General features: G+C 42.8%; 1 protein-coding gene across 1 annotated transcript in view; it reads right to left on the bottom strand.

The window, feature by feature from the left end:
* LOC126284403 (uncharacterized) overlaps positions 1 to 14,676 on the bottom strand; it is a 297,854-nt gene that overhangs the window by 101,804 nt on the left and 181,374 nt on the right. The window lies entirely within an intron of this gene.

The following is a 14,676-nucleotide window of genomic DNA, read 5'->3' as shown; positions in this document are numbered from 1 at the left end:
GTCATCTATAGTTCATTACTTTCATGAGTATTGCGTTTAAATATTTTCTGCCATAATAAATTCTGCAAGAAAACGTGTTTTGGAAGCTACGTTTCTGTATAATTAAAATAATCGTAATCTAGTGGAGATTAATGTAAAAAAACACGTAAAACAACACTGGGATTGGTTGGTAAAACCGCTAATCTGTTTCTGGTAGTTGCTCATTGTTACGCCTTATTGCAAGAAGGTCCACACTTCTGCAGTTGGCATTGTCAGAACCTTGATATTTCATATTTTCCTGTTGTCTTCCGGCACAGAGCAGGTATTTCTTCACCACCCCTCTGTTGTCTTCTGGCACAGAGTAGGTATTTCTTCACCACCCCTCCCCCCCCCCCTCCCCACACACACACACACTTCATGTTGGTCCTCTAGACATTACAAACGGAGGGAAACGGTTCTTAACCACAGTGCTCATCCTCACTGACGACAACTCATGCTCCGAAACATGCCCCTTTGTCTAGCCATCAGGTTGGTAAAGACTTTGCGAGACAATAGCTGGGCTTTCAACAAACTTCTGTCGATGTCATGATGATCCACATCAGTTGGACTGGCCGGTAGATCATGATAATTTAGAAAAATGTGTGGCACTAGCAAACATGGGAGATAGGTAATCAAAATATCCACGGATGTATTGCCTGTCTACAGTGTCCAACGGGCACAATATTTCGTCGCCATCATCAGGTGAACTGACGGACTGAGCTCCTGTGAACGTGCCGGTACCGAGATCCGTACGCTATGGCTCCTCAGGGGGAAGTGGGTTCGGTCGTGGCGGCGGCCGATTTAAATACCCTCCGCCCGAGGCGCGCTCCCCCAGCCGTCCGCGCCCCGCGCCACGGTCGCGCGGTGGAACAGATTGCGACGGCGTCTGAGGTGACGTCGGTATGATGGCTCTGTCCGCCGTGGTCGTCACAGCTATACGTTGGCTCGATTCACTCTTGAATGGATCAAAGGACCAACGTATTCTTGTGGCCGGGTTTAATCACGGTGACTTTCGTGTTATTATTTCTATGAACAAAGGTGTCATTCCTGTTCGTCTCATTGCGTATCTTTATCAGTTACCTTGTATCCTGTCCTGTACTGTACTATCCTACAGGAGTACTTTCTTTGTATGGTCCATGTTACTTAGCAGTTATTTAGCGCAAGAAAGTTAAAATGGTTGAAATGGCTCTGAGCACTATGGGACTTAACATCTGAGGTCATCAGTCCCCTAGACTTAGAACTACTTAAACCTAACTAACCTAAGAACATCACACACAACCATGCCCGAGGCAGGGTTTGAACCTGCGACCGTAGCAGCCGCGTGGTTCCGGACTGAAGTGCCTAGAACCGCTTGACCACTGCGGCCAGCTAAGAAAGTTACGTTGTTCCTGTATACCAGTGTATACATAACCTTCTGTTGCATCTACAGTAATACACCAACACTGATAAGCCACAAAATTATGACCACCTACCAAGTAACCGGGTATGACCGTCTTTGGCACGAATTACAGCGGCGACGCGTCCTGACATGGATGGGGTGATGCCTTGATTGATCGCTGGAGGGAGTTTGCACCACATCTGTACTCCGCAGTCCACCTGATACGTCGGCCGCTGTGGCCGAGCGGTTGTATGCGCTACAGTCTGTAACCGCGCGACTGCTAAGGTCGCAGGTTCGAATCTTGCCTCGGGCATGGATGTGTGTGATGTCCTTAGGTTAGTTAGGCTTAAGTAGTTCTAAGTTCTAGGGCACTGATGATCTCAGAAGTTAAGTCTCATAGTGCTCAGAGCCATTTGAACCATTCTGAACCACCTGATTCGGATTAGTTCCGGGGATGGAGGTGTGAGCTGTCATGCCTAGTTCAGTCACATCCCAGATGTGTTCAATGAAGCTCAGATCTGGCGGGATGGGAGGGGGGGGGGGGGCAGCAAAACAATGGGAATTATCCATTGTATGTCTCAAAGCACTCTATCACACTACTGACCTTATGATATGCCCCATTATCTTGTTGAAAAATGCCACTAGCTTTGGGAAAGATGATTGTTATGAGGGGGTGTACGTTGTCTACGATCAGTATACGATAGTCTTTGGCCGTCGTGGTGTCTTGCACGATCTGCACAGGACCAATGGATTCCCACCTGAATGTCCCGCAGAACATTATGGAACCGTCGCCAGCTTGTCTCCGTCCGACAATAGCACCCTCCCAGCGGCATGAAGAAGATATCGAGATTCATCAGACCATGCAACGCTTTGCCAGTGCGCCAACGTCAGTGGCTATGTGCCTGTTTCAGTCGCAGTTGCCGATGTCGTGTGTTAACATTGGTGCATGCGTGCTGTGGACACTCATCTTTTGTAGTGTACGGTGCTCTGTGTGTTCAGACGCACTTGTATAGTCTGTCGGTAAACTGAAGAGCGAGCGAGCGAGTCCCCACTGTGCCTACCCTGCTACAGGGCGCTTCTACACGCTGTTTCACAACGTAGTACCGACCCTGCCGCGGCGCGCGCTTTAAATCTGTGGCGACGCCGTGTACAGTACGTCTCGGCTGCGCTATAGAGTAAATAATCTTAGGATAAGAATGGAAGTCGGAATTATACTACAAACATAGAACCGAATGCCTGTTTATGTGAATGTAATGTATGTTCCTGTATTGCTACTCGTAAAACGAACCCCATATAATGCAATCAGCCTGTAGAATTTAAAACTTGTTCTTACTTTGTGTTTCTACTAAAAGGTACAAGTTTTCTTTGGAGGACTTGCAACACGAACACTTTTAAAAGGTAAGCAGAAATTTATAATTTTGTGTGCTGTATTAGTCCGATTTGCTCTACTTTTTTGTCACTGTCTTCGTAAACATGTCTCAAAAGTATGTGTACAATGTTATGCATATTGTCAGCCATCAAAAAGGTTACATGTATTTTGGTAGCATCAATGATTACTTATTTTGTATAAAAACTGATTACAGAGATAGAGAGATAGAGATTTAGTGTTCCATTAGCATGAAAGGTTTTACGTGATTGTGAAACTGTCTATAACGATCGGTTTCCTCCCAAGATTATTAGCTTTCCTTCGCGGCAATTCCACTAAACAATGCGGCTTATTTTCATGTTCGTTCCTTATGCGTCCTATTCGACGAGGCTTTGACTGGGACTGGTAATATTAGCCAACAGTTCTTTTCGGGTCGCCTCTTTAATACACGATGTGATAGCATTAGAGACAATCGAACACTCGTTACTCCGCAAATACCTCCTCTTCCTCGTATTCTGCACATTTTCTTGCAATGCTAGACGATTATCCATCACTTCTGGAATCGAAATATATTAGTAAGTATACAAAGTTAACGGACACGGGCAACTAAGATCCAACGAACAGAAACGACGTATATCACTGCACGCTTATCTGCACCGCTAGACAGGTAACGGGTAACATATTTTGGGTACCCCTTTAGGCCGGTGGCAGCGTTCTTCCGGGAAAGGCCGCTTCCCCCACCAAAAGCGCTGCTCGCTTTTGAATTTACAGGCAGACTATACTTGGCCTTGCATTAAAGTCTGATGTTAGTTCCGTCACAATTCGTCGCCTGTACTGTTTCATCAGTCTATCCAGCTCACGAGGTCCTACATCTGTAATGAGGGGTGGCTGTCCAACCCCACGACGTTTCACTTCGGTATCACCACGTGTTGAAGGCGCTCCCCGTGGCACTTCTATTACACCCGACAAGTCGTGCACTTTCGGAATGCTCGTGCCTTCCCCATTCTACGCACAGAACTCTCAGTGATACTACATGCACCGTGTGTGTGTCTGACTAGCAGTTAGTACTCGCCAGACGACACTGCTACCGCCTCGACGGGTTTATATCGATAGCAGGTCGGTGGTCATAATGTTCTGGCTGATCAGTGTATATTCCTGTTTTCGTAACGTAGTTCCTGAATGCATACCTGGACCCAGAACTTGACTTGAAGGTACCGTTTAGAATGCAGGTGGAGGTAGAAATAGTCAACAGTGAACAGGAGCTCATCCTCGGTCGGAATGTGCAACAATAACCTAGGTCAGAGTCGAGAACAATCAGCAATGTCTCATTCAGTGACGGTCGCAGCAAAGATGGTGCTTCGGTGCTACTCCCGAGGAGAAGACACAGTATGTACGCTCATCGCTTTCTCTAGGATTGCCTGCAATACGATAAACTACCTGAATGCACGAACACTGATCCCCGTATAGGTACACACTTGAATCATAATTCTTCCCCAGTCATCGATATGCCGACTGCTTATTCATCTCAGAGTAGCAATTGTACGCTGCGGCCTAAATTATTTGTTGCTTTTATCCCAATCTGTATCTTCCCATACAGCGGTTTTCTTCTACAGCTCCATCTAGTACCATGGAAGTTAGTCTCCGATGTTTTAACGCGTGGCCTGTCGTCCTGTCCCTTTTTCCTGTAATTATTTTCCATGTGTTCCTTTCCTCGCCTCCTGGTTCCTTATAAGGCCACCAAATTTTCAACATCCATCTACTGGGCAAACGTTTAAACTATTTTCTTCCACGGGTATGAGAGGAAAGCTCTCCTTGCCTGTGCTAGTCTGTAGTCTGCTTTTTTTATTTTCCCTTAGCTTAATCCGTTTTGCTTCCAGAGTAGCAGAACTCCTTCATTTCGTGTGCTTTGCGGCCCCCAATTTAATTTTAAGTGACCGCTAATCCCATCTCTATTTCTGCTCATTACTTTCCTTTTCCTTCGGTTTAGTCTCTGTCCATTCGAGCTCATTCGGCTGTTCATTTAGTTCATCATGTCCTGTTATTATTCTTCAGTGCCTCCTTATCATTGACATCCTTTTGATACTGAATTTTAATCTCATTCTTGAACCTTTCTTTTGTTTCTGTCATTTTTCTTCCACAGAACAGTGGGGGCGAAAGACAGTATCCCCGTGTGATACCCTTTTTAATCCAGACGCTTTGTTCTTCGGCTTCCATTCTTATTGTTCCCTCTTGGCTGACGTGCATATTGCACACTTGCTCTATTTCTCTGCGAATTTCGAATATGTTCCACAATTCCGTACCATTGACCTCTTTCTGTACGTCGATAAATGCTATGAACTTTCAGTTTTCGCAAGTGTTGGTTTCTCCATCAGCCGCAACTTCACAGCTGTCTAGCTGTTTCCTTTACCTTCCCAAAAGCTAAACTGATCGTCATATAAGAGATTCTCAATTTTACTTTGGATTCTCCTATACATTATGTACTATGTATCATTGTCCGCAGCTCGTGGTCTTACGGTAGCGTTCTCGCTTCCTGCGCACGGGGACCCGGGTTTGATTCCTGGCGAGGTCAGGAACTTTTCCTGACTCGTGATGACTGGGTGATGTTTTGTCGTCTTCATCATCATCATTCATCCCCATTACGGTCGAAGGAAGGCAACAGCAAACCACCTCCACTAGGACCTTGCCTAGTACACCGCATCGGCCCCTACGCTCCTCGGACTATGGCACCTCATCATCATCATGTATCATCATAGGTCCCAACTTCGATGCATTAGCTCTTATGCAGATATTGTGATAGTCCTCACACTTACCTCATCTTTTTTTCGCTTCGGGATTATATGGATGATATTCTTCCGAAATACTTTTCCTGAAATTTGTTTATAAATTTAACCGCACAGTTTCATCTCGTGAAGACATTTTCAAGTATCTTCCCCAACATGTACAGGCAAAACGTGAGTAATAGTTCCTTGTACCCGATTCATCAACGTGTCAAGACACTGCAGTAACAGTTATCCCAGTTTAGATGCGTATGGTAGGGCATGAGTGTCCGTTTCTTTTCGTATTGTGTCATGAGCAAACACGAGTGGAACAGCAAGATATACAATATAACTATGCAACGCTAATTATTATTCGCATTTTACCTGTAAAAATGTGGATACAAGTCAAATAGTCCAGTGGTCAGTAACAGATTGGTTATGCATGGAATAATAATAAGCAGATTTGGCAACGGGTGTGGTTTCCTTTACACGTTTTTCTTAGTCTTAGTTAAGCACTATAAAACAAGTTTGGACTTCATAACTAAAGCTTTCGTAGTAGGAGGATTACACAGTTGGAAAATACAAACAACGTAATGTGCATGGAATGAGAGGAGAACAGATATTTTACGCTATGCATGAAGACGATAGTCCATGGAAAGTCTCCAGTAGAAGGAGTGAATTTTATGGTTCCGACGAGGTGAGTGTCCAATGGAGAAGTCATCTCTGGCGTTTTATGGCGATTTGGTAATCTTCCAGAGGCTAGGAAAGATATGTGAAACTGTGTATCAGAGGATCTACGAATTTACAGAAACCATTTGTGAATGGAGAAGTGAAGGACCATTGCAAGATATACGGTGTACCTGAATGTCGTGTCTCCGAATATGTAGTACCGTTGCTCTTCAGACTCAGGGGCAGTTAGCAGTATGAGGAAGAGTGTAGGAGACAGTGGAGCTACAAGTTTTGGTCGTGAAGTGGCCCTTATCAGTCACGTGAGGGAGATGAACTGTTGTTAACACACATGTGAATACCTCCCAAGCAAAAGAACGCACACCAGTGCGACGCTCGTAGTGTTCGGCTATACGAACGCCACTTATCAGTGGAATATACTTTTTTTAGTATTGAGGGGCAATTTATACTCATACTTAGAGAAGTATCGTATGAAGGCTACGTTTTGCGATTACTAGCTCGGGATCATAAGCCTTGTAAATTTTCGTTTTACGTCTCACTTAAATCCTAAAACGTTCAAGAAGTTTGTTTCAATTTGAATGGCGCAAGGACGCCTCAAATATTTCATGTTGTTCATTTGTTTATCACTAGACTATGAAATATGGTTACTTTTCCATATTTCAGCTCTGGATATTATCGTTTTTGTGTGGAGGTAAGAAAAATTTTTGTTGTACGTGGCACTCTGACCAGACAAACTTTTCCAATGTATGTATTTTGTTAATGTTTTCACCCAAACATAAGGTATGCAGTTGCTTCTTTTGCCAAATTAATTACAATAGTTTGGAAGTATGTGATGTCTCTATGTAATAGCAAGACATGGGAGAGAAGAAACCTGGACGAATAAGCATCCTCAAACAATTATATGATGTGGGTACACCAGAGAAGCATCAACAGCTTGTCTCAGCAACAGGTTCAATACGATACAGTGGGTGATACTGAGGACTAGAAATCCTGAGGGTTTGCAAATTAGGGCAGCTACAGGCGAACTGAGCGTCTCAGGACCGCCTTTGAAATACAGTATTCTTCGCAAATGCAGGTGTTCTTTCAAGCGGGACAAGAGGTTGTTACTTAACAGAAATGAAAGCTGCTAATAAATTATTTCATCTGCAGATCGAAGACTGTGTGATGTGTAATCGAAAGTAAGGAAACGTCCAGAGTGAATTTGATATAACACTTCGGGTAGAGGGAAGAGACTGATATATTACTACTGTGGCACACTTTGTTCCAAGTGGTACAACTACTGCTTCAAAATCACTCAAAGTTGGGTCTAAGTCATGACGGTGTCGGAGATATTGCCATTGTATACTTTACCAAGATGAACCCTGCTGCCACGTTCTTGTCCACCACCTGGAAACCATGCGATTATGCAAGTGCCACAGTCATAGCTTTACCAAATCCATACACCAAATGGAATTCAGATGCACTAAGACACCCAAGTAATAGTTTGCTTGGTAATGCTCTTTTGTTTCAGAGTTACAACTAAAACTCTGGAAAGTGACTGAGACAACCATTAATATTACGTAACATGAAAGTTATTGTTTTCATTTTAATATTAGTGTATAATGAAAAAATTTAATAGTTTAAGACTGACAAAATCATCAATTAGTTCCTTAAATAGTGTAGATGCATTAATATAACAAAAGCATTGAGTCACGAAATACCTTTTCACCTAACAAAGCTTCTCATTGTGAGTTTAAAGCTTTAACTGCCACCTCAAAAATAAAATAAAATTACCTACTTAGATTTTTACTTTTCAAGTAGAAGTCTGGAGTTCAGTGCAAAGTGAAATACCCGACCAATAGCGCAGCAGCACGCCGCAACAGTAGCTAAAATGAGTTTGGTACCCAGTTGATACAGTAATGTACTTACTTACTTATACTGGCCACACAAACCGCAACCAGTCCTTGGCTTCGCTCAGTCCAGCTTCCACACTTTCCTGTCATCTGCATCTTCATCTCCCAGACCCAATATCTGCATGCCTCCCATCGTATTATCCTTCCATGTCACTCTCGGCCGTCCCACTTGTCTCTTTCCTTCAGCTTCTCCATCCAATACAGCCTTTATTACCGTGTTCTCCCTTCTCCTCCTCACATGTCCGTACCATCTTAATCTCTTAATTTCCACACTCGCTACGACGTCAGCCAGTGTGTATAATTGCCCTCTGTTTTTTCTTATTCTCCACTGTGCATTTTCTTTCACTGGTTGATGTTGGCACCTAGGTACGTGAATGTGTCTGTCTTCTGTATTGGTAGATTTACGATTTTTACCGTTGGTGGTTTGGTCGTAAAGAAGCTCTTCTTCCTACTACCATGAACTTTGTTCTACTTTCATTTATACTTAGACCTAATATCTTAGCTTCTTCCATTAGCACAAGCTCCATTTTCTCGAGGTCTTACATGTCCTTTTCTGTTGTTGTGGTCTTCAAAAATGGTTCAAATGGCTCTGAGCACTATGGGACTTCACTTCTGAGGTCATCAGTTCCCTAGAACTTAGAACTTCTTAAACCTAACTAACCTAAGGACATCACATATATCCATGCCCGAGGCAGGAGTCGAACCTGCGACCATAGCGGTAGCGCGGTTCCAGAATGTAGCGCCTAGAACCGCTCAGCCACTCTGGCCGACTGTGGTCATCAGTCCAGAGAACGGTTTGATGCAGCTCTCCATGCTACTCTATCCCGTGCAACCTTCCTTATCTGATAGTACCTACTGCAACCGACACCTTCTGTATCTGTTTAGTGTATTCATCTCTTAGTCTCCCTCTACGATTTTTACCCTCCACGCTGCCCTCCAATGCTAAATTGGTGATCCCTTGATGCCTCAGAATATGCTCTACCAACCGATCCCTTCTTCTAGTTAAGTTCTGCCACAAATTTCTCATTCCTCCAATTCTATACAATCCCTCTTCATTAGTTATGTGATCTACCATTATAATTTTCAGCATTATTCTGTAGCACCACATTTGAAAAGTTTCTTTCTCTTCTTGTGTAAACTATTTATCGTCCACGTTTCACGACACTTAAATCTATACTCGATGTTAACAAATTTCTCTTCTTCAGAAACGCTTTCCTTGCTTTTGCCAGTCTACATTTTATATCATCTCTACTTCGACCACCATCAGTTATTTGGCTCCTCAAATAGCAAAACACATTTACTACTTTAAGCGTCTCACTTCCTAATCCAATTCCTGCAGCATCACCCGATTTAATTCGACTACATTCCATTATCCTCGTTTTGCTCCTGTTGAGCTTCATCTTATATCCTCATTTCAAGACACTATCCATTCCATTCAACTGCTCTTCCGAGTCCTTTGCTATCTCTGACAGAATTACGATGTCATCGGCGAACCTCAAAGTTTTTATTTCTTCTCCATAGATTTTAAAGCCTACTCCGAATTTTTCTTTTGTTTCCATCAGTGCTTGCTGTAGTCTGTATACAGACTGAATAACATCGGGGAGTAACTACAACCCTGTCTCACTCCCTTCCCAACCACTGCTTCCCTTTCATGTCCCTCGACTCTTATAACTGCCATCTGGTTTCTGCACAAATTGTAAATAGCCTTTCGCTCCCTGTATTTTACCCCTGCCACCCTCAGAATTTGAAAGAGAGTATTTCAGGCAACATTGTCAAAAGCTTTCTCTAAGTCTACAAATGCTAAAAACTTAGGTTTCTCTTTCCTTAATCTATTTTCTAGGACACGTCGTAGGGTCAGTATTGCCTCACGTGTTCTAACATTTCTACGGAATCCAAACTGATCTTCCCCGAAGTCGGCTTCTATCAGTTTTTCCATTCGTCTGTAAAGAATTCGTGTTAGCATTTTGCAGCCGTGACTGTTAACTGATAGTTCGGTACGTTTCACATCTATCAACACGAGCTTTCTTTGTGATTGGAATTATTATATTCTTCTTGAAGTCTGAAGGTATTTCGCCTGTCTCATACATCGTGCTCACAACAAGGAAGAGTTTTGTTAGGCCTGGCTCTCCCAAGGCTGTCAGTTGTTCTAATAGAATGTTGTCTACTCCCGGGGCCTTGTTTCGACTTAGGTCTTTCAGTGCTCTGTCAAACTCTTCACGCAGTATCATATCTCCTACTTCATCTTCATCTACATACTCTTCCATAATACTGTCCTCAAGAACATCGCCCTCTATATACTCGTTCCACCTTTCTGCTTTCCCTTCTTTGCTTAGAACTGGGTTTCCACCTGACCTTCTGATATTCATGCAAGTGGTTCTCTTTTCTTCAAAGGTCTCTTTAATTTTCCTGTAGGCAGTATCTATCTTACCCCTAGTGAGACAAGCCTCTACATCCTTACATTTATCCTCTAGCCATCCCTGCTCAGCCATTTTGCACTTCCTGTCGATCTCATTTTTGAGACGTTTGAATTCCTTCTTGCCTGGTTCATTTGCTACAGTTTTATATTCTCTCCTTTCATCAATTAAATTCAATATCTCTTCTGTTACCCAAGGATTTGTACTAGCAAGTGTATTTTTTCCTACTTGATCCTCTGTTGCCTTCACTACATCATCCCTCAGAGCTACCCATTCTTCTTGTACTGTATTCCTTTCCCCCATTCCTGTCTATTGTTCCCCTTGCTCTCCCTGAAACTCTGTACAACCTCTGGTTCCTTCAATTTATCCGGGTCTCATCTCCTTAAATTCCAATCTTTTAGCAGTTTCTTCAGTTTTAATCTACAGTCCATAACCAATAGAATGTGGTCAGTGTCCACATCTGCCCTGGAAATGTCTTACAATTTAAAACCTGCTTCCTGAATTTCTGTCTTAAATTTATATAACCTATCTGAGACCTTCCAGTATCTCTAGGCTTCTCTCATGTATACAACCTTCTTTCGTGATTTTTGAACCAAGTGTTAGCTACGATTAAGTTATGTGCTGTACAGAATTCTACCAGGCGGCTTCCTCTTTCATTTCTTCTCTCCAATCCACATTCACCTACTACGTTTCCCTCTCCCCCTTTCCCTAGTATCGAATTCCAGTCACCAATCACTATTAAATTTTCGTCTCCCTTCACTATCTGAATAATTTCTTTTGTCTCATCATACATTTCATCAATTTCTTCATCATCTGCGGAGCTAGTTGGCATATAAACTTGTACTACTGTGATAGGAGTTGGCTTTGTATCTATCTTGGCCACAATAATGCGTTCACTATGCTGTTTGTAGTAGCTTACCCGCATTCCTATTTTCCTATTCATTATTAAACCTGCTCCTGCATTACCCCTCTTTGATTTAGTATTTATAACCCTGTATTTACCTGACCGCAAGTTTTGTTCTTCCTGACACCGAACTTCACTAATTCCCACTATATGTTACTTTAACCTATCAATTTCCCCTTTTAAATTTTCTAACCTACCTGCCCGATTAAGGGATCTGACATTCCACGCTCCGATCCGTATAACGCTAGTTTTCTTTCTCCTGATATCGACGTCCTCTTGAATAGTCCCCGCCCAGAGATCCGAATGGGGGACTATTTTACCTCCGGAATATTTTACCCAAGAGGACGCCATCATCACTTAACCATACTGTAAAACTGCATGCCCTCGGGATAAATTACGGCTGTAGTTTCCCCTTGCCGTTCGCAGTACCAGCACAGCAAGGCCGTTTTGGTTAGTGTTACAAGGCCAGATCATTCAATCATCCAGACTATTGCCCTGAAACTACTGAAAAGGCTGCTGCCCCTCTTCAGGAAACCCACGTTTGTCCGGCCTCTCAACAAATACCCCTCCGTCGCGGTTGCACCTACATCACGGCTGAGGCACGCAAGCCTCCCCACCTACGGCAAGGTCCATGGTTTATGTGGGGAGCGGGGGGGGGGGGGGGGGGGGGGTTCTCACAATATCATCCGCAAAACCAGGACATTTATCTTATTTCCTATGATGGCTCCGGCACTTTCACATGTTACTTTGCTGAGGGTATTGTTGAGGGCCAAATTGAACAGGGTTTGTGATATAATATCTCCCTGTCTCACTCATGTTTTTACTTCAGATACCTCTGAGAACTCCTCCTGACTTTCCCTACTTTAAGCTTTGATTCCATCTCCTGCAGTTTAGTTAGCTTTATCAGATTTTCAGGTATCCCATACTCTGCCATTATTCTCCACATTTCCTCTCTTATTATGCTGTCATATGCTTTGTTGAAATCTGTAAACAGGCAAAATGTGGTCCCAGTTCTTATCTAATATTGGTCTTAGTGTGAATATTTGATCGATTGTTGGTTTACCTTTTCTGACCCCTGCTTGTGCTGTGTCTAATATTTCCTCAATGTATGGGTTGAGCCTGTTCTGTATAATTCTTGATATTACTTTATAGCATGTGCATAGGAGAGATATCCCTCTGCAGTTCTGTGTCAGCATTTTGTCTTCTTTCTTGTATATGGAACACAGAGCAGTAGTTTTCCATTCCTTCGGCATTACTTCTATTCGACATACCTCGTTTATCAGTTTGTCTAACCATTCATGTATCTTCTCTCCCCCTTCTTTGATCATCTCTGCTGATATAATGTCCATGCCAGGAGCCTTCCCTTTTTTTAGTCTTTTTAGTGAATCATTCACCTCCATTAGAGTTGGTTCTTCGACTAATGGTTGTACGTTCTGATTGTTTTCTGCCTTGTTTTCATTGTTGTAAGTATCTACTGGGTTGTTCAGCAGTTGTTAGAAGCACTTCCTCCATTTCTCTAAATTTCCTTCATTCGTTGTGATCAGTTTTCCATTCTCGTCCTTCATTATCACAGAATTAGCTCTCTAGTCTTTTCTACAGCTATTAATTGTCCTGTAAAACTGTTTACTGTTGATCTGGTTATAGTGCTCCTCAGCTTTCTCTACCTGTTTATACAGGGTGTTACAAAAAGGTACGGCCAAACTTTCAGGAAACATTCCTCACGCACAAAGAAAGAAAATATGTTATGTGGGCATGTGTCCGGAAACGCTTACTTTCCATGTTACACCTCATTTTATGACTTCTCTTCAAATCACATTAATCATGAAATGGAAAAACACAGCAACAGAAGGTACCAGCGTGACGTCAAACACTTTGTTACAGGAAATGTTTAAAATGTCCTCCGTTAGCGAGGATACGTGCATCCATCCTCCGTCGCATGGAATCCCTGATGCGCTGATGCAGCACTGGTGAATGACGTATTGTATTACAGCCGTCCACAATACGAGCACGAAGAGTCTCTACCTTTAGTACCGGGGTTGCGTAGACAAAAGCTTTCAAATGCTCACATAAATGAAAGTCAGGAGGGTTGAGGTCAGGAGAGCGTGTAGGCCATGAAATTTGTCCGCCTCTACCAATCCATCGGTCACCGAATCTGTTGTTGTGAAGCGTACGAACACTTCGACTGAAATGTGCAGGAGCTCCATCGTGCATGAACCACATGTTGTGTCGTACTTGTAAAGTACTGAACTACGACTTGCGCTTTATATTACTATTATTATTATCTCCTAGTACTTCATACACTGCTCCCTCATAACTGTTGTCATCTTCTTCTATTTTGTGTTGATATCTTCTTTTTTATTGTTGTCATTCTCTAATTCAGGGAATCTATTTTTAAGCTCAATCTTAAACTGTTTATTCACCACCTCATCTTCTAGCTTACTCACATCTACTTTTTGGGATCTTTTACCATTGTTATTCTTATTTGGTGGTTTTGGTAATGATTGCTTCGTCTTTATTAGCATTAGGGAATGGTCTGACCGTATCTCAGTGGCTCTCATTGTCCTAACATCTGTTATTGCCTTTTTATGTTTTCTGTCTATCAAAACTTGGTGTATTTATTTCCCAGTTAATTGATCCGATGAGGTCTATATTGCTTTATGTATGTCTTTATGGCGTAATGATATATTTGCTATTTTCATTTTTCTACCTGTGGTGTTCATAAGACTTATACTATTATACTTTGATTTGCATTAATGGATGAACATGCCTGTACATGGTTTCCATTGCTGTCCTTGTCCTATTTTGGCATTTAAGTCTCCGAGCACATTTCTGATGTCATACTGCGGCAATCTGGACTACATCTGGTCTAAGGAGTCATAGAATTCGTCTTTTATGTCGTCCTCCTTGGCCTCAGTTGGGGCCTGGACTCTTATCAATGAGACGTGAGTCGTGCGTAGAATGCCATTATCACAACATGACAAACATCTGTGTTTGGAATACTGCCGTTACCTGAAAGCACGGATTGCAGATCAATGGCGCAGCATTGTGTTCAACGACGAATCACAGTTCTATACAATATCGTCAACGTCTATGGCAGGGATCTGGGAAGAGGTCCTATTCTTCCAATGTTTTGGTAAATCAAAGCGGAGTTGAAACTTCCTGGCAGATTAAAACTGTGTGCCCGACCGAGACTCGAACTCGGGACCTTTCGCGAACAAGTGCTCTAGCATCTGAGCAACCGAAGCACGACTCACGCCCGGT

Source organism: Schistocerca gregaria, chromosome 8 (assembly GCF_023897955.1).
Source record: "Schistocerca gregaria isolate iqSchGreg1 chromosome 8, iqSchGreg1.2, whole genome shotgun sequence".
NCBI lineage: Eukaryota > Metazoa > Arthropoda > Insecta > Orthoptera > Acrididae > Schistocerca > Schistocerca gregaria.
Note: the sequence above shows the minus strand (reverse complement) of the source record. Positions and strands in the feature narration are given on the sequence as shown.